The sequence below is a fragment of the Danio rerio genome, chromosome 13, assembly GCF_052040795.2.
Source record: "Danio rerio strain M-AB ecotype USA chromosome 13, GRCz13ab, whole genome shotgun sequence".
NCBI classification, from domain to species: Eukaryota; Metazoa; Chordata; class Actinopteri; order Cypriniformes; family Danionidae; genus Danio; species Danio rerio.
In genome coordinates, this window is record NC_141033.1 from 27093658 (window position 1) to 27118865 (window position 25208).

General features: G+C 35.2%; 1 long non-coding RNA gene across 2 annotated transcripts in view; it reads left to right on the forward strand.

Annotated features, from left to right (window-relative positions):
* LOC141377184 (uncharacterized) overlaps positions 1 to 25208 on the forward strand; it is a 44835-nt gene that overhangs the window by 10663 nt on the left and 8964 nt on the right. For both annotated transcript variants that reach the window (XR_015505971.1, XR_015505972.1), the window contains exons 2-3: positions 9945 to 9993; positions 12001 to 12206. This is a non-coding gene — a long non-coding RNA (uncharacterized LOC141377184). The remainder of the gene's footprint in view (positions 1 to 9944; positions 9994 to 12000; positions 12207 to 25208) is intronic.

Consider the following 25208-nt stretch of genomic DNA (forward strand, 5'->3'; position numbering starts at 1 on the left):
CCCTTTTTAAGAAACTATACTTTAATTTAGCTGTTTACTATTTTAAAGTAAAGAGCAAACATGCATGGCAAAAACCAGAGTTTTGCCTATCGGTTAAGAAGAAACTACAATTTTGGTGTTTGGAATTAAAAACAAACATCCAACAAATTCTTGTAAATGCAGTAGAGTTTTGGCAAGTTTTTGACTTTGAATTTAATTTCTCTTTTATCAAATCAGCTATAAACATTCTTCAAACTTTAACTAAATTTCTGTTGGAGTCTTATGCTTTGATCTTTTTTTTTTTTTTTGTCGATTTAGTAGATGTTTAATTTTGTAAAAGATCTTGTGCAACCCAAAATGTCTCCAGCCACTAGGTGGTTTCTAGATAGCAGCTTATGAATTGCCTATACACAAGGTCATACTATAATAGGGCTGTCATATTTTCTTTACAACCAAGTTAAAGAACGCAATGGAAACATGCAAGCTTTGTTCTGTGGTAAATTGATAAGTACTGTCTTCAGTGTCAGCCAAGGCCGCAGCAGATTTCCACATTTGCTAGGCATATGTGAGTAATTAGAAATAACTCATTTGGCAGACAGTCTGGTAATAGTGAGGAAATCGGTGTAATGTTTGGCTCACGGACCTCGGAGCCATACAATTACCATTTACAACGTGTTTGTTTTTTATAAACAACTGCCATTTGCTAGATACGCCTCATGTAATGGAGGGCTATCTCAATTCATTAGAACAACACCTTTTTAATCTCTTTTTGCTTTGGGCCTGTGGAGACGTTTTTCGTGAGGTGGTTTAGTTTAAACATGGTCTCAGTGTAATACAGATGAACTCTAATTATTACTAATGAACAGGTCGTAACAGAAAGTAGACAAAAGATAAAAGTAGGAGATTCAGAACATGGGATATTTGCAAGAAATCATGGCATATCTTTGTGAATGGTAATATTTAATGGCATAATAATTAAAAACAAATTACCTTTTAACCTTTAATGACCTTAAATTTGCAAAATGAGGTATTGTTAATACATGTAACATCAAAAGCACATTTACAGATTGTTTAATATTATACTTGCTCTTTCTTTTAATTATCAGTTGAATTTATTAGGCCCATATCAGAGTTGTTAAAACTTATGACACTTCTAATTTATTTTACTGCAATCCTCAATTAAAACTCCACATCCAAAAATGTTGTTCAAAGTTGTTAAGTCAATGAGCAGCAATTAGCATAATTTGAAACCTTTCCAGCATATAATAAATGCACACGAGATAGTTTAAACTGCGTTTTAAAAGAGCAGAAATTATAAGCCATTCACTCAGACCTCCGTGACAGACTGACGACAGTATAAAATGTTATTATGATGAACGAGTCGTGGTGTCTCTGCAACAAAGTCACATTTGATTCTCATTCCAAAACATGCAGCGGGTGAAAAAAATAAAATAAAACAGCCCTTCATTCAGCTACTAGGAAGATGAGCGTCTAGTGATGATTAACTGACAACTCCAACTAAAGCAACAGAATAAAAAAATAAATTAATAACATCTGCTTGTGAAAATGACACTCGATTCATGAATGAGGCTTTGCAGTTGTACTGTAAGTCTCGTGCAAAGAGTGTCTGTTCTGTTCTGTTCTGTTCTGTTAGTTTCACTACAATATAAAATGCATGATTTTAAAAAAGTGTTTTTTAAAACATTATCAATTAAAAGCTGTTACTTAACTGTTACTACATTTAAGGGTTAGTTCAACCCCAAAATAAAACTGCCTTCATCATTTACTTAACCCCATGTTGTACTAAATCCACAAGCTTCATTCATCTTTAAAACTCAAACAAATTTTTTAATGAAATCTGTGGGATTTCTGTCCTTTAACTGAACATCTATTCAGCCAAATTCTTACACCTTAAAACAACTTTGTAGAAGTCCCAAAATAAATGGATATAAGTCAAACTATTTGATTTAGACTTTTATTCACATGTATTAAGTGTCAGAGCTTTTAGTGAATAGACTGAGAGACAGATTTCATTAAAAAATATTTTCATTTTTGTACTGAAGATCCATGAATGTCTTGTGGGTTTGGAACGACACAAGGGTGAATAAATGATGGCGAATTTTCAGTTTGGGATGAACTAATCCTTTAAGAATATTTCTCAGTAGCAAGACAGTGGTTCAATTGTTTTCCAGAAAAGTTCCACAAACAAGCTACTTTTTCCAACTAGCGCTGTAGTGCAACCGAATGGCATTTTGTCATTTTTAATGCCAGGACTAAAGACATAATGCACTCACCTCATCTGTCATCTTTTTCTTAAGGAGCTCGCTAAAAAATCTACTTCTCTCTAATTTCACTCTCTTTCCCTTGTTCGGTGTAGTCAGTGTGTGATTCGTGCAAGCGAACTGGTTCATCTAGATTGGTCCCCTCACATTTGTAAAGTTCGCTCACTCATGTGGTTCATGTAATCCATGAAAAGATCAAAGGATTATGAGCAATAGACCAGCTATCTGGTAAATCACAACAATGCAAACTTGAAGCACTTTTATTTGAAATTATGAAAATCAAACCAAAAGGGAAAATCACAAGTACTTTATTGCTTTAATTGAGGGAAGGAAGAACAGTCGCATAAAACATGCAGAATAATGAATGAAAACTATTAATTAAAAATGGTTTGTTGTATCTATATAAACAATAGTAGGGGTCACCAATCTCGTTCCTGGAGGTCCGGTGCCCTGCAAGGTTTAACTCCCACTTGCCTCAACCCACCTGCCTGGGTGTTTCAAGTATACCTAGTAAGACCTTAATTAGCTTGTTCAGGTGTGTTTGATTAGGGTTAAAGCTAAATCTGTAGGACACCGGACCTCCAGGAACAAGTTTGGTGATCCCTGATGTATAAGATACACACACATTATGCAATTAAAAATATATTAGGAATTGTGCCAATGAAAATTTGCTCTGAGACAAATGTGTTGGGAGCATATAAATAAATGGAAAAACATGTACATTTCAAGCTACAGAGTATTTAGTTGAAACATTCATTCATTTATTCACATCATACTGTTAATTAACATGTTTTTATGTACGCTATTCTTCTAAATTTAGAACTATACTTTTATAGCTATAGATATCGTACCTGGTGTGAACAGGTCTTAAGTTTAAAACTGGAAATGTATTTTTTTTTCATTTATTTCATAAATTTTTTGTGAAATTGCACTTTAAAAACTGTAATTAACAGTTCCCCGTATTGTGTGATTCATGAATGTTTACTGTACCTTAATTCTACTTTTTGATGTTAAACAGTTTTACAAAGTGACTTTTATTGACATTTTAGTAGTTTAGTAGTTTTAGTATTGATGTATTGCATAGATTTCAAAAGACGATAATGAGCTGAGTTACGTCATTATTGAACAGTTTTACTGTCGAGGCATGGGATGATAACCGGTTTTAAAGTTTACCATGGTATGGAAAAATCAAGGTAATAAAACCACAAAAAAGTTCTGATATATTGTTCCTAAGGAATCCTGAACGTAAAGATTTTTTTAAAGTGTTTTTTTTTTATGTGCTGTAAAGAAATCTGTTTTTGAAACCAATGAAGTCAGCAGAAGTCAACGATTTATTTAAATTATTTAGCCTGACATGTTTACTGCTGGGCGAAGCAGTGGCGCAGTAGGTAGTGCTGTTGCCTCACAGCAAGGTCGCTGGTTCGATCCTCGGCTCAGTTGGCGTTTCTATGTGGAGTTTGCATGTTCTCCCTACGTTCGCGCAGGTTTCCTCCAGGTGCTCCGGTTTCCCCCACAGTCCAAAGATATTTGGTACAGGTGAATTCGGTTGGCTAAATTGTCTGTAGTGTATGAGTGTGTGTGTGAATGAGTGTTTGTGGATGTTTCCCAGGGATGGGTTGCGGCTGGAAGGGCATCTGCTGCGGAAAAACGTGCTGGATAAGTTGGTGGTTCATTCCGCTGTGGCGACCCCAGATTAATAAAGGGACTTAGCCGACAAGAAAATGTATGAAATGTTTCCTAAAATGAAAAATATTGTGCTAAATGAGGGTAAAATGTAGTTCTTTTTTACTGAGATATTCAAAAACAGCATATTTTAGAGCAATAATCACAATATTGTGGTACTGTGATATTTTAATCCAAGGTTATCATACCGTCACAATCTTGGGCCATGTCTATAGCTCTCATAGTTAAGCACTTTTTTTGTTTGTATTGTAGCTTGTAGTGCAACTAACTGCTTTCTCAAAACAGTAGTTTGACTATTTAAAATGAGCTTGAAGCTTGCCGAATTTAAAATCAGCTTCCCCATTCACACCAATTTTAATATTTGTGGCTGATGAACTTTCACAGGCATTCCTTTGCGGAACAATTTAATAGCTGTCCAGTGGCGTTTTAGACTAAACAGATATTGATTCACGAGAGACAAGGGACCCACATATAATTTCTGATCTCATTTTCTTTGAGCTCCACAGGGGCAGCGGGAAAAAAAAGGCGAAAGTGGAGGAGTTGTATTATCAGAGGCCCTAACTCATCTTTAGGGGAGCTCGATTCTGCCCATTGTCTGAGAAGAGGAGCGAGCCCCACACTGTGGCGCCGTGCATTTGAATTGCTGACATGGCAGAAAGCTGTCTGGGTCACAGAGTCACCTGGCACCAGCGGTAATGGCCGGCGAGGCAGGGCGATGGGGGGTGCGCTGTGTTCAGCCACTGCCGGGCATCGGGGCCATTATGGCCATGCTGAAATGCTCCTCTTCTCAGCGATGACAGGCCAATCTTCCTCCAACAATGTGGTGTAATTTGTGAGGGACCTTGCTGTGGGAGTGAGGATGGGTAATTAAGGGAAGAGAGGACAGTTGGGGACACACACAAGCCCGCAGTGATGACAGGCATCAGCTGACTGCTGTATGGAGCCTTGTTTTACGCTCCATCATCATGGAACTAAACGCTCCCTTGACCCGGCGATGAGCTCCGACTGAAGCTCAGAGGGACGGGCGTCAGAGGGGGGCCGTTCGGGACCGGGGAGAACATTGTCCCCCCCGTTCACTTGTACGTGGGAAAAGCCATAGAGTTGTACGACGGGAAGTTATTATGAGGCCTCGTTCAGACCCCCCTCCATTACTGTTACTGGCCAACAAAGCCAGCTCAGTCCCAGAGCCCAGCACTGACATGTTGAGGCTGAGCTCTCGCCACAGTCCTAACTGCTGAATTAGGAACTTTCATTTGGCCATTAAGTCATGAATGGGATCGTCCCTCTACTGGCTCTTTAAATGTGAGGGCCTTTATGCTTTTCAGGGGAGTTTAGACTCTATACTTAGGGGAAAATGATTGGCTCTATTGTGGACGGAGATAATCTCTCTTGTCACTTAACAGCTCAGACTGCGGTCAAAGAAACAGCACAAAAGTCCTATTTAGTGAAAAGGCCATCTCTAACACTAATACACAGCTTGGTACCCATTTGTGTACTAAATGGACATTAAGCTGCTTAAGGACAAAATACGATATGACTGTAGGCAGTGAGGGACTTAAGTGGGACTAGTCATACTGTCACAGTGTGTTTGTGGCTTCTTCAGTAAATCTAATCTACATTTAAGTTTATTCATGAAGCAGACACTTATTAAACCAAATCAAATTACAAAAATGAGGAACTTTGTATGTAGCGTTATTATAACAACTAACCATATTTGCATTAAACATTAGTTTAAGTTTAAAAACATTACAAAAAGTACATTTCTGCTATTAATTACACACCCTCATGTTGTTCCAACTCTAAAAGACTTTCATTTATCTTCAGAGCACAAATTAAGATGTTTTAGATGAAATCTGAGAGCTCTCTGACACTTCATATACAGCAAAAATTCCAACAGAACATATGCGTTCAGTGGATCAATCTAAATATTATTATCTATGAGAACTTTTGTTCACACAAAACAAAATCAATGTTTTTATCCAATGGTTCTTCTCCTCAGTGTCAGTATAGGGCGCATTTTCAGGAGTGCGCTGTGCTCTTTATGTATGTTGCTCTTGTCACAGTTGACATATCTCGGATGCATCTGCGCTTTGTTTCACACAAGGACATTCATGAACGTGTGCTGTAATATAATAAATATGTTTTGGCTTTTTTTTTTTTTTTTTTTACTTTTTTGGGCCTATCTGAACTTTGAACGGGTGGGGATAATTGCTGTCCATAGAGGAGGAAAAAGCTCTCGGATTTCATCATAAAAATCTTAATTTTTGTTCTGAAAACAAAGTTTTGGGTGGGTTGGAACAACATGAGGGTGAGTAATTATTGACAGAACTTTCATGTTTTTTGTGAACTATACCTTTAAGATAGATTAGGTACAGCTAGAGCACAATTGAAATGCAGAAAGGGAGAAAGTAAAATGAAGACAAACAATCTTAAAACTGGCTATCAAAAATTAGTCAAAATCTTTTAAAATCTCCCATATCAAAGAATTAAAAGACTAATATGATATAACATACATTATTAAGTTTACCAATACATATTTATTTACTTAAAGTTCAAAATCGGTGACACAGTGGCTCAGTGGTTAGCACTGTCGCCTCACAGCAAGAAGGTTGCTGATTTGAGTTCGAGCTGTACCTAATCTATCTTATTATAAACTACTTTTGAACAGTTATTTTATAATGCAATTACATTTCACAATTTTACAGTTTGTACTTGATTACGTAAATGCAGCTTTGGTGAGCAGGACAAACTTATTTTATAACTTTTTATTAAAAACAGCAAAAAAACCATTTACTGACCCCAAACTTTTGACCGGTAGTGTAAATAAATATATAAAGTTCAGACTGAGACTTGTCAACCTCCATTCAAGATCATGGAGTCTGTTGCTCTGAATGGCATTGATGAGATGAGGTTGAACATCATCTCAGTACTTCCACACAATTTCAGCTTTCTATAGTGCTTCACACCCGAGCAGATATAAGCCATATGAGTGTGTGTGTGTCTAGAGCTGCTTGGCACAGTCATGGGCAGACTGTGGCTTCCCCCTCACTGACAGCACACTTTCAACCACACTTCAACCCTCATATTCACCATGAGACCGCCGCTCTGCTGACAGATTCTTGATTTACGATTGCTTTGCAAATTTTTTTATAGCAAATGTTAACGTGACACAAACCCCTCATGGAAGTCATTTTGGCATCAGCGATGACGGCTGTATTAAAGTACTTATGTTTAGCAAAAGCAATAAGTTAATGATATGCTTTTCATATCTTTGTCGATTTTTAGGCGGGATCTGTAAGAGATGACATTGCACCAGTCATTTAATCCAGTCATGCATCTCTTAAAGGGATAGTTAACGCAAAAAAAACGTTTGTTAACCCAAAAATTAAAATAGTTATTTTATTTATGCTTATGTCAAACCAGAATCATTAGTCTTTGGAACACAAATGAAGACAATTTTAATTAATATTATGAGATATTTATCCCTCCTTTAAACATTTTTTTTTAACAAAAAGTCTCACACCTCAAAATGAAGAGCTCATATGCAAAAAACCTCCAAATGCCGTCTGAAATGTTCTCCTAAAATGAGTATTTTTCTCAGCCTCCAGGTTTATGTTCAGTTATTTTGACCCTGCTCTAGCTGTTACACTGTAAAACCCAAAAAGTTAAAGTAACTTAAACCATTTGAGCAAACCAATTGCAACAAACCATTTAAGTTCATAAACTAATCCTAATGAGTATTGTGAACTTAATCCATACATTTTTTGGAGCACAGTAAAACCCGATAAATGAAGAGAACACAAACTAGCTTAGTACTGTAAAACCCAATAAGTTAAGGCAACTCAAACTGTTTGAGGAAACCAATTGCTACAAAAATGAGTTAAAAAAATAATCTATATGAGTACTGTGAACATTTAAGTTGAAGTAATAAGTTATTAAATTAACTCATTTAATTCAACACTGAGTTCAAAACTCTTTTCAAATGAGTAGAATTAACTTTGTCGATTTTGAAATAACTACACTCATTTCATTTGATAAAGTTGACTGCTGGGTTTTACAGTGTTTAATGTTACTTTGCACAACATTGATGATTGACGAAACTGCGCCAGATACAGCATACTTTCCATTACATCAAAATAATTTTTTCTATTAAAACATTTGCTTACAGAAATTGCAAGAAATACACTGTTTAAAACATTATTACAGGATATGCAAAAGACATTTAATATAAAAAACAGTGAAAATAATGTATTTTGTTTTCAAAAGTGCAAGTTATTTATTGTTACTTTTTTGTATGAAAATGTGACTGTTTGTTTTAGCCAATGTGTGTTTGAATTTTAGTTGTTCAACATTGATGTTCAATAAATTATCATAGATGGTGTGTGTTTTCTTTAATTATTTTAAAATCAAGTAATGCACTCTTTATTCAAAATCTCTCACTTGTAACATGAAAGCATATTTACTGTACAAAACTTGTCAGTGAACTATGAGGGCAAAAAAAGTCAAACAAATAAATAACATAATCGTTCATTAATTGTAAAAGAGTTCAAATATTCAATTAACCAAGATTTTAATTTTAGGCCAAATCGCCCTGTCTGCCCTAGTTTTCAGTGAAAAGACTTTCAGTAAAGAAACTCAAGTCTCTCAAATTTGATGTAATAATATCCTAATTTGAGTTCTGATGATTAACAAAATATTAATAGATTCTTTAAACTACGAGATTTGTGTTCATAAAACTGGAGGACAAAATAAAGGCAACAATGTAGCTGGCTGTGTGAAGCTGGACAGTAACCGAAAGCTCGCTGCATGAATAAAATACAGCCATGCCTACAGGCTACCCTGCATTTTAACGTCCCCTTAATTAGGCTCTTTTAAAATGCCTAATTATACATTTATTGTTGTTCACAAACACACAGACGCGCACACACACAAACACACCTTCCCTGCCACAAACACATGCATAAACATATGGTAACGCTTAAATCCATTTAATAGCTATTTACTGTGATCTGTACTTTTTATTTAAACACATTTTCCACTCTGCAAATGCCATTTTTTTCATAAAACCACTTTTTTTCTGTTTTGAATTACATTATTATTGTGCCAGCACTTAGAACATTAGCTGTTACATCTGCGTGTGAAGTGATGCACTTGTGTATTGGAAAAAGTCAAACAACAATTACCTCCGTACGGCTGGAAGAAGCTGATGTCAGGCTATCAGCCCCTGCTCTCCTTAGCAACACTAGGCCGCCCTGATAATAATAAACGAGACTCTCCCAGCGAGGGGAAAAAAGGCTCTTTGGCAGCGCGTGAATCATGCAGTTTTAATAAACAGTCATGAGAGCTGGCCAGGCTGAAGCTTTGAGGTCAGCGGTAGTTCTGCCATCTACAGCGAGTCTCAATCGCTACGTACTGAAGGCCCTCGAAAATGAAACCCGACTCCACAACAGCACAACGGGACATGTGTTCACTCTTACTCTAATGTGAAAATGGACACTCATACATTCAGCTGTGACCTGTTTTATGGTTTTACACACTCATAGAGCCCTATAACCTCTAATGGGACACAAACCTGTGCCACAGAGCCATAACACTCCACCAGCTGTTTCACAGGGAGAGTGACGGCGAATCTTTAAAAATGTAAAATACAATTGCGCTGCACATGGAGGAAGAAATAACTACGAGGAACCACAACAAGGACACTTTACGTTCTCTCTAACCATTAACATGGTTATTTTATAGCTGCTGGAATTCCTCTGACATAATGAATATTTTATTAAATATTGCGTCAAACTTTATTACATCCAATAAGTCAGATTTTGTATCATAATTCAATATTTTCATGAACAAAATAGGATGTATAAACAAGCGTGCTACAAATCTCTTTAAAATAAGCTCGTAAAGAGCCAGTAAATAATGTTTTGTTTAAGAGGATGACAGATACAACTTCAGGAGGCCTAAAATGGCCCATTAAGCATTTGGTTCTTTGTACTTTGGCAGGAGAATAACAGCTGGCAGGCTGGGCACTCCTCATTTGGCAGCTAAAGAGGTAAGAATTTGTTTTTTTTTTAAGGTAATTACTCAATTCAGAACTGACATGTGCCTAATTGATATGGAATATGAAACGACTTGTTAAATATACTTTGCTGTTGCAATCAATCTAATGAAATCAGATAATAAAAGTAAGCTTTCTATTACATTTACATTTTCCTGACCTGAAAATGATTTCATTCTGCTTTGCCCTACGGTATTTTAAAATATATGTAAGTTAGGGTGTTCCATAATTCATCTGAATTAATATTGCAGTAATGTTGGCAAAAAAGAGTGATTGTGTCCTACTTTCACCTTAAAAAATGCCATAGTTTCTGACATACTCCACCCGTAATTCATAGACGCTGTTAAAGATGTGATCTGTGGGTACAATTATCACACAACTTGTCCCTAAAATATGGGGAATGTCAATTGTGCTCTGTGGCTGTAATCTCCGATTTATTCAAACTATGTCTTTTTGGTTGGAAGAAATGCAAAACATTTAAGAGCGCCATTATTCACCATTTTCCTGACAGGTGATTAACTGGAGTTTTCCAGGAACTAAATGTCACCCATTACAGCAAGTAGTTTTGTGTGTCATTTTTGTCCTTTGGCTGCTCCTTTGCTGACATGTAAACTCCTGATCTTTTTAAGTGTACTATAAAGACTGTGGGATGTTTTTAAAGCATATACATGTGATATATTTTACAGTTAGTTGTCGGGGGTTCATGTACTATTAATGGTGTCTAATTAATTGCTAAATTAAATGAATCACTCTTTGTTTAAACTTAATGGTGATTGAGCACATTGTTAAATGTTTGGCCTCAAATTTATTTTACTCGCACTATTCAGAGCAACTTTAACCTAAAACAGAAAATAAGTTGCAGTGCATTAGATAAAAATGAATCCTGAAATATTGTCAGGTAATATCTTAATCCTCTTAACAAATAACAAAAGCATCTCCCTTGGGTCACACCAGTGGAAGATTCGTTTATAGACCACTTCAATGTGGTGATGCCATTGGCTCATGAACGTTTCCTCCTTGTTGTCAAACTATTTCATATCTTTAACAAGAGGTGATTCAATCATAACTTGGTGTTATAACAGCTATTGTAACATTGTTTATCAATATGTGGAACTTTTTGGACTTTCAGAAGCTATGGAAATTTAAAATGTAAAACAGGAAATAGGTCAAAACTATTGTTATTGTTTACATCCCTTAGAATGGTCTATAGGTCAGATCAGGTAGCTTCTGTGAAAGCTATAGACCAGAGATGGCCAAACTAGGGCCCAAGGGCCAAAGTTGGCCCATAGTAACCTTTAATTTGGCCTGTCAAAAGAGGGAGAATAAATATTTGTTTGTTTTATTGTTGAGCTACAAAAAAGCTAACTGAAATTGAATGTTTCAATTTAAGTGAAGTTTCAAAAACTAATTTCGAGAGGAGCACATATTACTGATCACAGCTGGTGTCTCATCTGTAATTATTAGTAAGCCAATCAGATCTTTCCAAACTCATTATAAAAAGCCTGACTAGCATTACTCTCTCATCTTCGTTTTTTGAAGAGTCCCCCCATCCACCCCATCTCCCCCTTTTCTCCTTTACCCCCTCACATGCTCATTGACCAGACAGGAGCCTTGAGCTTAATTATCTCCAAACTCAGGGTTTCTCCTGGGACAGCATGCCAAACCTGCTATTACTATCAAGCAATATCTAAATGTGTACACTTGAAATCATGTCAATTAATCAGATTTGATTAAAAATGTAAACAATGTCACCTGACAGATCAAATCAAGGCAAAGGCAGATTCTGCTTAAAAATCCACTTTTATAAATGTTATTGTTTCTGTTTTTATTGAAATGTTACCATTTTAAAAAAGGTATTTTTTGTACATCTTTGGCCCAAGGCTATTTGGTTTTTGGCCCTTCCTACAAAAAAGTTTGGGCACCTCTGCTATAGACTTTACAGTGAATAACAGCAATAATTTATAGAGAATGGCCACTCTGTGCATCTCCTTCTTTTCACAGAGCTGAATTGCGGGCCGAGCCAGCGTGGGGCTGAACACATGGCCAGCGCTCAGTCAGGTGAAAGTGTCTCCCCCATGCTGGCGTCTGAAATACCCGTCTCCAGGTCCCACTGTGGCCCCTGCCTGCCAGCTGGAGCCCCCTGACCTTTCTAATACAGCCAGGCCTGGAGTGCCGTCACTGGGCAGGACACAGAAATGAATGAACGGGTAAGCCAGGACCCCATGAAGACCACTTGGGGTTAGTGCACAATGCAGATACTGATCTAATAGTAGATGAAAGTTAATATGAGCTGACAAGGAAACACTTTGGCATTATTGAACAGATATTATATATGTATTATATATATAGGAAAACAGATCGATTTTGGATCATTTTTATGAGAAATGTTATATGGGGTATTTTTTTGTTTATCCAAAAATGAAACTTCATTAATTTACTCGCCTTTGGGCCTCCCAAGTTTTTCTGCTGAACATTTAAAGAATATTTTTAGCTTAAATGTGGTTCTTGTTTATACAATGCAAGTCAACACTTTGAAAGATATAAAACCATATACAGGTAAAACAAAATTAATATGGTTCTTGATACCATAATAGAACAATTTTGGGCTCCCTAAAATTGTCTAGGGAAACTGTTCATTAAAGGATTTTTTTTCTTAGTGAGAACATTTTAATGATCTAAAGAAGCTTTTTTTTTTAAGTAAAGTTTCATAGTATACTGAGTTTTTAAAAGTTCTTTAAGGAACCCTTGATGCAAGTAAATAGCCTTAATTTTTAAGAATTTGACAGGAAAGTGCCATCTAAACTGTTGTGAACTCATTTGCCAAGGCTGGTTGAAGGTGATTAAAGGTAATAATGTCGCAAAGTATGTTTTATTTCTTGCACATTTTGCTACACAAGACCTTATTATATCACCATGTACAGAATTTATTTAGTGTTACTAACATTTTATTTATGGTTTAAACAAATGCTGAAGTTACTTATTTTGGTGATCATTTTTAATTTTCTATTTACTGTAAATATGTCCACATGGTCTTAAAAAGTATTAAAAGTTGATAAATCAATTATGAGAAAATGAAGGCCCTTAAAAGGTATTTAAAATTCTTAATCGCGTTTCTACGATGTCTGAAATGTTGTTCAAGCGATGAGGTCTTAATATATTCTGAAAAGGTTTTTAAAAAGTTTTGAAAGGATATTAAAATTATCTTTAGGAATCCTGCATATACCCTGAATTACATTGCTCAATGTTTGCCAACACTTAATTTTGATAGTCCTTAAACTTTCAGTTGACTATTTACTTTGCAAGTATATTCACATATTTCTAAATTAATACTTTAATACTTAAATATTAATTAATTATTACTTTACAATCTACAATTAGCCTGCAATAATGACAAAATATATAAAGAGGATCATTAAAGTGTAACCAATGTAAAGTAAAGCATAAAAATACCAATAAGTTTTGTATGTTGCCACATGAAGCTGTTTTGTTTAGCTCAAAACTTAAGTTATTTTATTGGCATGTTTCTCCTAAAGAGCAAAAGGCTAATTAATTGTTTTCTCAAGTCATAGAACCATAATAGCAATGTTTATGACCTGTCGCCGACAAATGTACAGCGCTACTTTAAATCATTACAGTTTATTTAAAGGAGTCAGAATGAATTGGACACCATAGACCCGAAAGCTCCACGGAGAACGTAACTCTGTAAAGCAGACAGTCGTAAATTCCCTACATGAAAACCTTTCTTTCCTGTACTGATATCTCCCTCTTAGGCACTAAATCTTCGCTGCTAACTCGAGGCCATTAGAACCAAACACAGGGATTGCTGACTAATTGATAACGTTACGATTTGAAACATTCTCAGAGGCCCTAATTGAAAACATTAGGGAGGAGGCCTGGAGATGTCTGGGGAACGAGAGGGGGGAATCGAAGGGGGTCTTTGATCTTGGTGCTTGTCTGTCATCCTGTTTTCCTTCAAGGTTTCCTGGTTTGTTTCAGCAGACTGAGGCAGACTCTTGGGGACAGGACGTTAATGGATCACTTAAAAGAGACCTATTCTTTACGAGGAGGCTAAAGCGTTATCAGCTGGGTTAAAGACAGTCAGGCCGCAGAGCTGCATTTATGGGGGCAAGAAAGGGGGGCTGACAGATAACCCTACTGAGTATTACAGTAGCTTTTTGTTGCAGGGGAGGAACTGCACTTTTCAGGGAGGAAAAATGGAAGAAAATCATTGCAGAGTTCAGGACTTTGTTTGAATCATTCTGTCACATAGAATACAGAACCACATTTTACATAATGCAAGAGCAGAACGCAACATGCTCGTGTGTTTTTAGATTCCTACAAACATTTTACAGAAAAAAAGAAAAATAGTTTTCAAAATAGGTGCTTAAGATGGTAAACAACAGACATAAAGTTGGACTATTGAATCTTACACAGCTGACAGAATGTTTTAAACAATATTTGATGTGCCATCGTTTATATATACAGTGGGATTACTTTTGTTAAATGGCACCAACAAAGAATTTGAATGTTTTTCTTAACATATTTGTTAAATAATCAGTCATAACTTCTTCAAAAATGGCACAGCATCTGCTGGAATCCAACTAACTTTTTTAACACTCATAAATCATATTGCTGAATGTATTGTGTGTGATCTTAAGTCTTAAAAACTTGAAAATAATTTATTTAAGCACTTAAAAATTAGATAAAATTAAAGTATTAAACAATTTAAGGCCAACATGTACAGTTGAAATCAGTATTATTAGCCCCCCTTTCATTTATTTATTTATTTTTTAATATTTGCCAAATGATGTTTAACAGCGCAAGGACATTTTCACAGTATGTCTGATAATATTTTTTCTTCTGGAGAGTCTTATTTGTTTTATTTCGGCTAGAAATGTATATATATATTTTTTAATCAGGTCAAAATTATTAGCCCTTTAAGCTATATTTGTTTTCAAAAGTCTACAGAACGAACCATCATTATACAACAACTTGCCTAATTACCCTAACCTATCTAGTTAACCTAATTAACCTAGTTAAGCCTTTAAATGTCACTTTAAGCTGTATAGAAGTGTCTTGAAAAATATCTAATCAAATATTATTTATTGTCATCATGACAAAGATAAAATAAATCAGTTATTAGAAATGAGATATTAGGGGGGCTAATAATTCTGACTAATAATTCAGGGGGTTAAATATTTCTGACTTCAACTGTAAATTATAAAAAATAGAATTAAAATAATCATAAAAATAATTGAATGGTTATCATAAAATGATTCCAAATATAAATAATCTGATCGAATAAACCCATTGTTTATATAAACTTGATTAAATATAAACAATCCATTTGTTATTTAATAAAAATTTGATATTTTCTAAAAAATATATAGGCCCATTTATAATATTTTTTACACAGCATTGTTTTTTTTTTTTATGGAAAGATGAATATTCATAAAGGCCTATTACATTTTAGGAAGAGGGTCCCTCACACACAACTCATCATATTTTTAGATCTTTGCTATCCAGTAGACAATTTACCAACTTATGTCACACATGACATCACACGGGTTCCCAATTGCAAAAAGATACCGGTGGCAATCATAAACATATCGTGTTGTGCAGTAGGATGCCAAGTTCGAAACTAGAAAACTTCAAATTTACTGTACACCGCACTGCTTTTAATGCCGACTGTAGACGTCTTTGGCTAAAAGGGAGCTGAATGAAGTGACGACCTAATTTTAAATGCTGGACTCTGCAGTTCTCATGTTATATCAGGTCAGTTCACAATATGCTGAATCATACACATTACTTGTTTTTGATTGCAGCAATGATTTCAGCATAAACAGATAAACATGGTTAATTAAACTGCGGACACTGAATGCTAAGAATGAAATGTGAAAGTGTAAGTTATTAGGGTAAAGTTGGTTTTATATTCACACATTCATTCAGTGACAACTTGTGACACACTCCCTATATTGTTTACCACGGAACTTTGAATATTTAGTATGAAATAACCTGCTAGTGTGACTTGAAAACAACATTAACACTGTTTATTTGACTGTCAACAATGTTGTACTTTGATAGTTATTGGCTGCTAATATGATTTCGCTATTTAGAGTTTGCAAATAATGCTTTTATAAAATTATATTATTAAGAATAAAGTCTGAATGTGCAAATATAAAACCAACTTTACCTCTAGTTGTAAGTTCACATACCCTGCCGTAAGTTCTGGTGTAGTTTACTGTCAGAATGCAGTCATTTTGCTTGTTGATGATTACCCGGGCCTTGTATAACGTTAGCTGTCTTTTTTCCTTGTCATTGGCTAGGCAGAACCTCGGTTTTTAGCACTACATAGTTTTGAATCTGGTAATCATGGAACATTATTTCTTGCACATGACCACACATCTTGTTAAAACACTTGGAGCTTCAATGAGGTTGTATATTTGGGGCTGGATGCTTGCCCATTTTTTCTTATCCAATATTCATTGGGAGGGTGGTATCGCAAATGGACCTGTCAGATGAACGCTGCCTACTTTAACATTAATTTTGCCGAATCACTGTGCTTATCACTGGGTGACAAGCTGTTAGAATATGCTGAAAGCATTATGTAAACAATATATATACTATGTAATCAATATAACTTATTTCTAAGACAACAACAAGCTTTTTACCACATCTTATGTCATTCCCTCACTGTAAATGCTAGCACTGTTGTTTTAGTACAGGGTGTATGCAGGGTCTTAAAAAGTCTCAAAATGTCTTAAATTTCAAAAAGAAAATTTTAGGCCTTAAAGTCTTACATTCACTAAAATGTTGTCTTGTTTATCTTAAGTAAAGCTGTCCAAACGATCAAAGACATCCAATTACCAATAATACGAAACTTTTAGCAAATCTCTATTTATAAATATATCCAGTCTGGCGACGTGGTGGCGCGTTCGAGTGGGTTTCCACCGGGTGCTCCGGTTTCCTCCACAGTCCAAAGACATGCGGTACAGGTGAATTGGGTAGGCTAAATTGTCCGCAAAACATGTGCTGGATAAGTCGGCGGTTCATTCCGCTGTGGCGACCCTGGATTAATAAAGGGACTAAGCCGAAAAGAAAATAAATGAATGAATGAATATTCAGTCTGTCGTTTAAACATTTAGTTTATTATGTTTTTTTTTTGCGTCTTAAGTAATGTTGAATTAAAATATTATGTATACCCCTATCTGTTAGTTTTGACGCATTAAAATGTGTGGCTGAGAAATAATTAAATAGAATTAGTTTTTTGATGGGAAAAGCCTATTTTTTTCTATCTGCTGGGCCATTAAAAAATCTGTTGCGTTTAGCCCTATATAAGTCTGAAAATTTGTTCTTGAGGGTCTTAAAAAGTCCTTTATTTGACTTGGTGAATCTTGCAGAAACCCTGTGTGTAATCTTGAAATACTGCTGATCCCTAAGACTGAAATCAGATGAAACCTGAAATGAAAGTGAACTGCACAATAGTCTAAAACGTTTGGATTTGATCTTAGGCAGTCCGGCATTCTTAAATCTTTACACTTGATCCAAAGCGCCAGCAGAAAATTGTTTCTCGTTCTTTGCAACTGTATATTTAGATTACAAATGAAGCGTGAATGAGGTGGGATAAATCATTGTCCAGAGTTTTTTTATTGTTGTTTTGCACTGTGAATTAGCAGCAGTCGTCTCAGTTGAGTAAAGACTCCACAGAGGAGGACTCTTCAGAGTACATAACACAACATGATTCTCCAAGCTGTCCAGGCTCCGGAGCACAGTTGGCTTTGATAATGGGATTCCAAATCACAGTTGGCTTTGAGCAGAAACATTTACTTTAGAGAGATTTTTTGTTTGCGTGTCAAAGCCCCATCCATTCCAATGACTCTGAATTATAGTGGAGATCATGCTGTTCCAGCATGAAATGGTGCCTGCAACAGAAAGATCAGATTTCATGAATTTTGGTCTTTCATCCTTATGAAAGAAATGTGTGCGCTGTCCCAAAACGTTATGAACGACCCTTTAAAGTTTGCATAGAAAGTGCACTATTTGAAAAAAAAAAAGACTTTCGATTGTAAAATCGAATTCCATCGAAGAGCCAATTTGCTAAATAAGGAGGAATCCCTAATCGCACATCATCATTTTAAATGTTTCATAGACCTGAATGTCTATTGACATCTAAATTATAAAGCGATGCAAACGGGAACTTTAATCTAGCTCTTCCTTTTCATTTAAAACTCAGGCGCTCGTGATGGCATGCCAGCACTCCTGTTTGCTCCCTTAGGCCTTCACACTTTAATTGGACTGGTGCCACGGCTGCAGAGAGGCTGGAGATCAATGGATTGCATGGCCAGCAGAGCGTCCGTGACCCATACAGTCAGACTCTCACTGAGCGTCTGCCTCTCCCTCTCTCTGCTGCCTCAGGCTACATGTGTATCCAGGCACGCCAGTCACACAGACCTTATCACAGTCTGAGTCAGTGTGGGCCCACACTTAAACACTCTTAATTGTACCATGATTACGCTTGGTAAGCTGCCTCCATACAAAGGAGCAACTTTTTGTTTTTTCATAGCACGGGGTGAGAAAATTTAATCAAGTTTTAAGATGGTAATTACTATCAGACTGTGTTTTCAATAACGCAATAAGACCACGGCTGTATTTACAAGCTATTTCATATTGGAAAGCAAAACATTTAGGTTTTAAACAAATTTATGAGGTCATTAAAAAGTTACTATTAGAGTTTTAGCTTTTTTAATTTTGCAAAACGATGATAGCAAAACATTAGAGGAGACCAGGCATTTTTTTGTTTTGGAAAACAAACCAAGTATTGTTTTCTTCGTTCTTAACTCAACAGGGTAGCTCTTTATTTTGCTAGAAATTCTGTTTGTAGCTGCATCTAAACTAGGGTAATTAAGCAGTAATTAAATTGATTTCCATGGGAATTTTCTTTATGTTTATGCTTTGTTACACTAACTGGAATTTGTCACAGAATCTAAATATTGTTGCTGTTATTTTTGTATTGATTTCTTCTATTTTCATCTGTACAATTATTAAATGTAAATATACATGTTATAATTACCTTATTAACTGCATTTCTGTTGTCTCCTGTGTTCTCTAAATGTTTCCAATTATTTACTGTTACTAATTACTTAAATGTTACTTTAATGGCCAATTACAGTGAATCATTATATTATTTATTTTACCAACAACAAGCACAGCCTGTTTACAATTATCTGTAAATTATACAAAGGGAATATTTGATAATTAAATTAAGAAATTAAATTGATTAAGGACTATTTTCATATCTGTGTGCTTGACATGATGCCAGCTTTCTGAATTGAAAAATTGTTCATAATGTGATCAAGTGAGGAAGTTCATGCCCTCACATAATTAAACAACAAAGACTAAATTCTTGCGTGCTTCAGTATGTGTATTAACCCTTTTGTACTGTTGGGGATGTTTTCATTTTGTATCCTAGTTTGGCCATAACCGTTTCTGTGTTTCATCTAGCTGAATAAATCTGTTAATCAACTTCAGTCCTGATCAAAACTACAAAATTGCTTAGAAAATTACAGGGTTTGAATTTTTTATGTGTATAAATATGACATATTTTCAATACAAAAAAAAAGATTTTGGACTGGATTTTTTTGACCTTTTATCAAAGTCTTGGACAAGTGAAAAAACATTGCCTTTGATGCATTGATTTTTATTCATTTTCATTTTTCCTCCTAATGTTTTTCCCCATTGGCTTTCATTATAACCACATTTTTACATTATAAAACCATGACTCCATATAATCATGCAATTTTGTTGTTGGTTTCCCTGTTGGGAAGAGGTAACATTTGTAATTTTTACTGTTGATCAGTTGGCACCATTAACCATTTATATAGGCCTGTGCAAAAAAAGCTTAGTTTCTGGATTTTATATGTAAGTTATATGTTATGTTTATATGAGTATAACATCAAATTAAAGTGCGTGTCTGAGTGTGTGAGAGTGACCTTCATGCACTTTCCTTGATGTGTCTGAGAAAATGCATCTCAAGTCTCAGAACAACATGGGGTAAATAAAAAGAATGATATGGCTATAACAGAAGTCAATAAGGCAAAACAGATACCAACAATAAATTATGGAGAAAAATTTTAAATCTAACAATGCATCAAAACCAATGTTACTCATCATTCACATGTCCAAAACTGTGATAAAAGGTTTTTAAAAATCCAGTCACTATTACTTTTTATATTAAAAATACGACATATTGTGTGTGTTTTTTCACCAAATCAGTGACATTATTTGTGAATTTGGCAATTAAAGAGTTAAATTCCTGTCATTTTAGTAGTTTTGATCAGAACTGAAATTGATTAACAGAAGTATGCAGAAACTTGAACTTGCATTTTTACAGCAGTTTAATTCAGGGGATGTTTTCATCCCTATAACATAACAAAAGGGTAGTAAATTTGAACAGTGCACAAGGGTTAAACAAAATAATATATAAATATAGACACAGAACATGTAGGACTTGTAGAACATATTGAAATGTAGGACTTTATATTTTATTCTTGCAGTTTTTTTAGACACTGATCCATGTTTTACTTTTTTTAAGTGACATACTTTTGTTTATTCATCCAAAATTTGACCATGACCATGTATTTTATGTTGTCCATATCTGTGTTATCCTAATTTAATGCCATGATTTTAAGACTTTATGCTTCAGCTCAAGATTTTTTAGAGCCTTAAATTATAAGGCGCCATTTCAGACCTTTTGTAATAATAGGACAAACATTTAAAAGAAAGAAATCTTTGGAGAACGGCAAAATCTGCCTACACAGGCAAAACAAGTTGGTTCATGATGTGATAGTACACATTTGAAAAAACTCTTATTATAATCAATGATGTTGCAAAATAATAATTTCAGTAGTCATTTCAGAATTGTATTGTTTGAGTAGACTATTCTATATGCCTTGATACTGTATGTGTGATCAGTTTGTGAGTGAAACTGAATTGAGTGAGTGAGATAAATTGAATCATTTATTTTCAAGTATTAATATAATTGCATTGTTTTTGTAATTATTGCATTATTTTGAATATGTGGGACTTTTTTACCACAAGCCTCATAAATGTATGACTCTGAGATCATCAGCAGAGTGTTATAAAAAGGTTAGTAACAGATTATATATAATCTGGATTTCTGGGTAGAAACTGATTACAGGTCATCGAAATTACATGATCAGATTAAAATAGTGTAATGACATTACATTGTTTAAAATGCTTAATCAATTACATTCACTTTTTATAACATGATTACAAATTATGCACACAATGGGAGTAAAATTATTCCTAATTTGCCTTTTCACTTACAAAAAGTCTACTGTTTGTCACAATGTTTAGCTTGATTGATATCAATATTGACATTATTCTGAAATGCAGAAATGCACTTGTTTTTGCAATTGCTTTAGAACTTCGATTCAGGAGAAATGACTAGTAATAACAAACATCAGAAATGGGTCAAACTACTTGCTCTACAAACAAGTTTGTTCTTGACTATACATAAAAAGTAGAATTTAAGAAAATGTTTGCAACAGGCAGTGCGGTGGCGCAGTGGGTAGCGATGTCGCCTCACACCAAGAAGGTCATTAGGCTGGGTCAGTTGGCATTTCTGTGTGGAGTTTGCATGTTTATGTGGGTTTCCTTCAGGTGCACTAGTTTCCCCCCACAGTCCAAAGACATGCACTATAGATGAATTGGGTAAGCTAAATTGCCGTAGTGTATGTGTGTGAATAATTGTGTGTGGATGTTTCCCATTACTGGGTTGCCGCTGGAAGGGCATCTGCTGCGTAAAATAAATATGCTGAATAAGTTGGTGGTTCATTCTGCTGTGGCAGACCCTGACGAATAAAGGGGAAGCCGAAAAGAAAAGGAATGAATAAATGAATGAATGTGTGCAACATCAAGCAGCATTACAAGCTGTTTTTAATTTCTAAAAATCAATAGTAGTGATTGAGACCAGAAGTCTTGAGCCAAAAATATTCTAATGGAAGTGCCCATTCATACGTCAAAAATAAAATCAGTACAGTCTCCATGTATATGATATGTAAATCAATTTGCAGTCCCTGCTTTTAAATTAATAAAGGGAAGTCAGAATTATTAGCCCTTATGTTTATTTCCCCCCCCAATTTCTGTTTAATGGAAAGATTTTTTTTTCCTTGTCAGCTTAGTCCCTTTATCAATCCAGGGTTTCCACTGCAGAATGAACCGCCAACTTATCCAGCATATGTTTTACGCAGCGGATGCCCTTCCAGCTGCAACCCATCTCTGGGAAACATCCATACACACTCATTCACACTCATACACTATGGACAATTTAGCCTACCCAATTCACCTGTACTGCATTTCTTTAGACTGTGGGGGAAACCAGAGCGCCCGGAGGAGTGGGGAGAACATGCAGCTCCAAGGCTCGAACCAGTGACCTTCTTGCTGTGAAGCGACAGCACTACCTACTGCACCACCTCATCGCCTATTTCTAAACATTATAGTTTTAATAACTAATTTCTAATAACTGATTTATTTTATCTTTGTCATGATGACAGTAAATAATATTTGACTAGATATTTTTCAGTACATTTCTATACAGCTTTAAGTGACATTTAAAGGCTTAACTAGGTTAATTAGGTTAACTAGGCAGGTTAGGGTTATTAGACAAGCTATTGTATAACGATGGTTTGTTCTTAAGACAGTTGAAAATATATATAGCTTAAAGGGGCGAATAATTTTGACCTTAAAATGGTTTTTAAAAATTAAAAACTACTTTTATTCTAGCCGAAACAAAACAAATAAGACTTTCTACAGAAGAAAAAATATTATCAGACACACTGTGAAAATTACCTTGCTCTGTTAAACCGCATTTAGGAAATTATTAAAAATAATTTAAAAAGGGGGCTAATAATTCTGACTTCAACTGTATGTGTGTGTGTGTGTGTGTGTGTGTGTGTGTGTGTGTGTGTATATATGTATATATATATATATATATATATATATATATATATATATATATATATATATATATATATATATATATATACACATTTAAATATTTATGTAACACAATTTTACATAAATACGCATAATACACACATACTGTATATTATGTCAAAACAAACTTTTATTTTGGATGTAATTAATCATTGCACAGCACTAGTATTAAGTCTTTATTTTTATATAAAAAATCTAATCCATGTTAGAAACAAGTTTGGCTAGAATACATTACCAAGAATAAGTATTTTAGATTACATTACTGGCTAAAATCATGTTCATGTACCCTAGACTACAGCATAATTAAAAACCTAGCACTTGTGGTCATGCGCATGTAAAGTCAGTTAAAATCAGTTAAATGTGTGTTGAGAGACTTGTCAAAATGAAGTATTATCAAGCAGACAGTCTATTATACTCTGCGTAGTTGCAAAGCTACCACTGGCTTGCTTGGCTTGGGACTTGTGGAGCTGCACTTTGATGGATTTGCACTTCAGTGTTTGGACTTTCAGCAGTGAAAATTACACCACACTGAACTGAACTAAACTGAACTTCAACTCTGAAAACTGGACTGACACAGTTTCAATCTACTAGAACTTCTATGTTAAGCTGCTTTGATACAATCTACATTGTATAAAAAGCCCTATAGAAATAAACATGAATTGATTTGAATTATAGTCAATAGAATAACTGAAGTGGACAATTAAAATAAAGTGTTCTGATTAAAAGGGTGACAGATTTATAAACGTTTGTGAAGATCGTTTACATTTCATCTATAATGAGATATGATTAGCACTCATTACTGACCTAAACCCTTAGTTTCACTAAAATACAGTTAGCATCACCTCCTACTACAATTTATAATCAGTCTTAAATGATTAACCCTCAAACAAGCTCATGTCTAGTAGCACAGACCTATTTGCCACTGCTCTTCACCTCTAAAGAGTATTCACAAGGCCGAGCACCATCCAAACTCAATTCCATTTGAGGAAGAGATAGTAATTCATATCTACAGGGCTCTGTAGGAAGTAGCCAGGCCCTTTGCTTTTGAAGCTTTGGGTTCTCTTTAATGTGGGTCAGCTCGGAGGTGTAGTCCAGAGGTGTGGGGTGATATTACAGACTGCGAGAGAGAGAGTGTTTGCTCTCTGCTTATTATGGAGAGGAGCCAGTCTTCTCCGAGACCGTGGGGAGAAGATGGCAGCACTGATAGCAGCCACATGGGTTCCATCAGACTAATTGAAGCAGGCTGCTCTGCACCAAAACTGAGCCCTGAAGGACGTGACAAAACCAATTGATTTAAAGGCAATAGAAACAGTACTCAAAAAATGACATTTCTACCAACAGCCCCTAATGCGAAGCAGGGTTGTTTACGGCCAAGGAGGTGTCTCCCGAATATGTATTTTACTTTTGCTGATTAGAGAGAAGTTTGGACTTACACGCTGGAGGCTTTCAGTAACAGAGCTGCACTTCAAAAAACACAAGAGTGATGAAGGCATTCTTTCCAGTGCAGGAACCCAAGTATGATATTACCATAATCTGAGCGATTCCCTGCTTGTGTCCGTTCCATTTGGAGCACTAAAAGATGCTGACAGAGACGAGGATGGAGAAAGGAAGCTTCACGTGAAACTTTTTAAAGACGCATGTAACATGATCAGAGAAATGACAACAAAATAAAGGTCATTTTTAAAAGAATATGGGAAAAAAGAGCATGACCACAATGTGCATCATCAGATACATGTATAGCTAAGTGCATGCTATAAGATCTGTTTTTGACTGGAACAATTTATTATTGCTAACAATAGGATGTCAAATGTTTGGTCACCAATATGTCAAGATTTCAACAACACTGTGCTTATGAAAAAAGGCATGCTGAAAAGATCTTTCCAAGGAATGTACATCTGATCATCTTAAGTTTCATCTGACTGTGATGAAAAGTGCTCTCATAATACAGTGATGGACAAGTAGCTTTCATAGTCTGTCAATCTTATGATTGCTAGCATTTTATTACAATTAACAACCAAAAAAGATAGGTATTGGACTTAATAGTATTTGAAAATGTGTACAAAGCACACTATTTATGAAATTAAACAGATTAAATTTTAATTAAATTACATTAAAATCATTGTTTAAAATAATATTATATTGTTAAGAATATTGCTTCAAAAAATAAGACTCTCTGTTGGTGCCAATGGCAT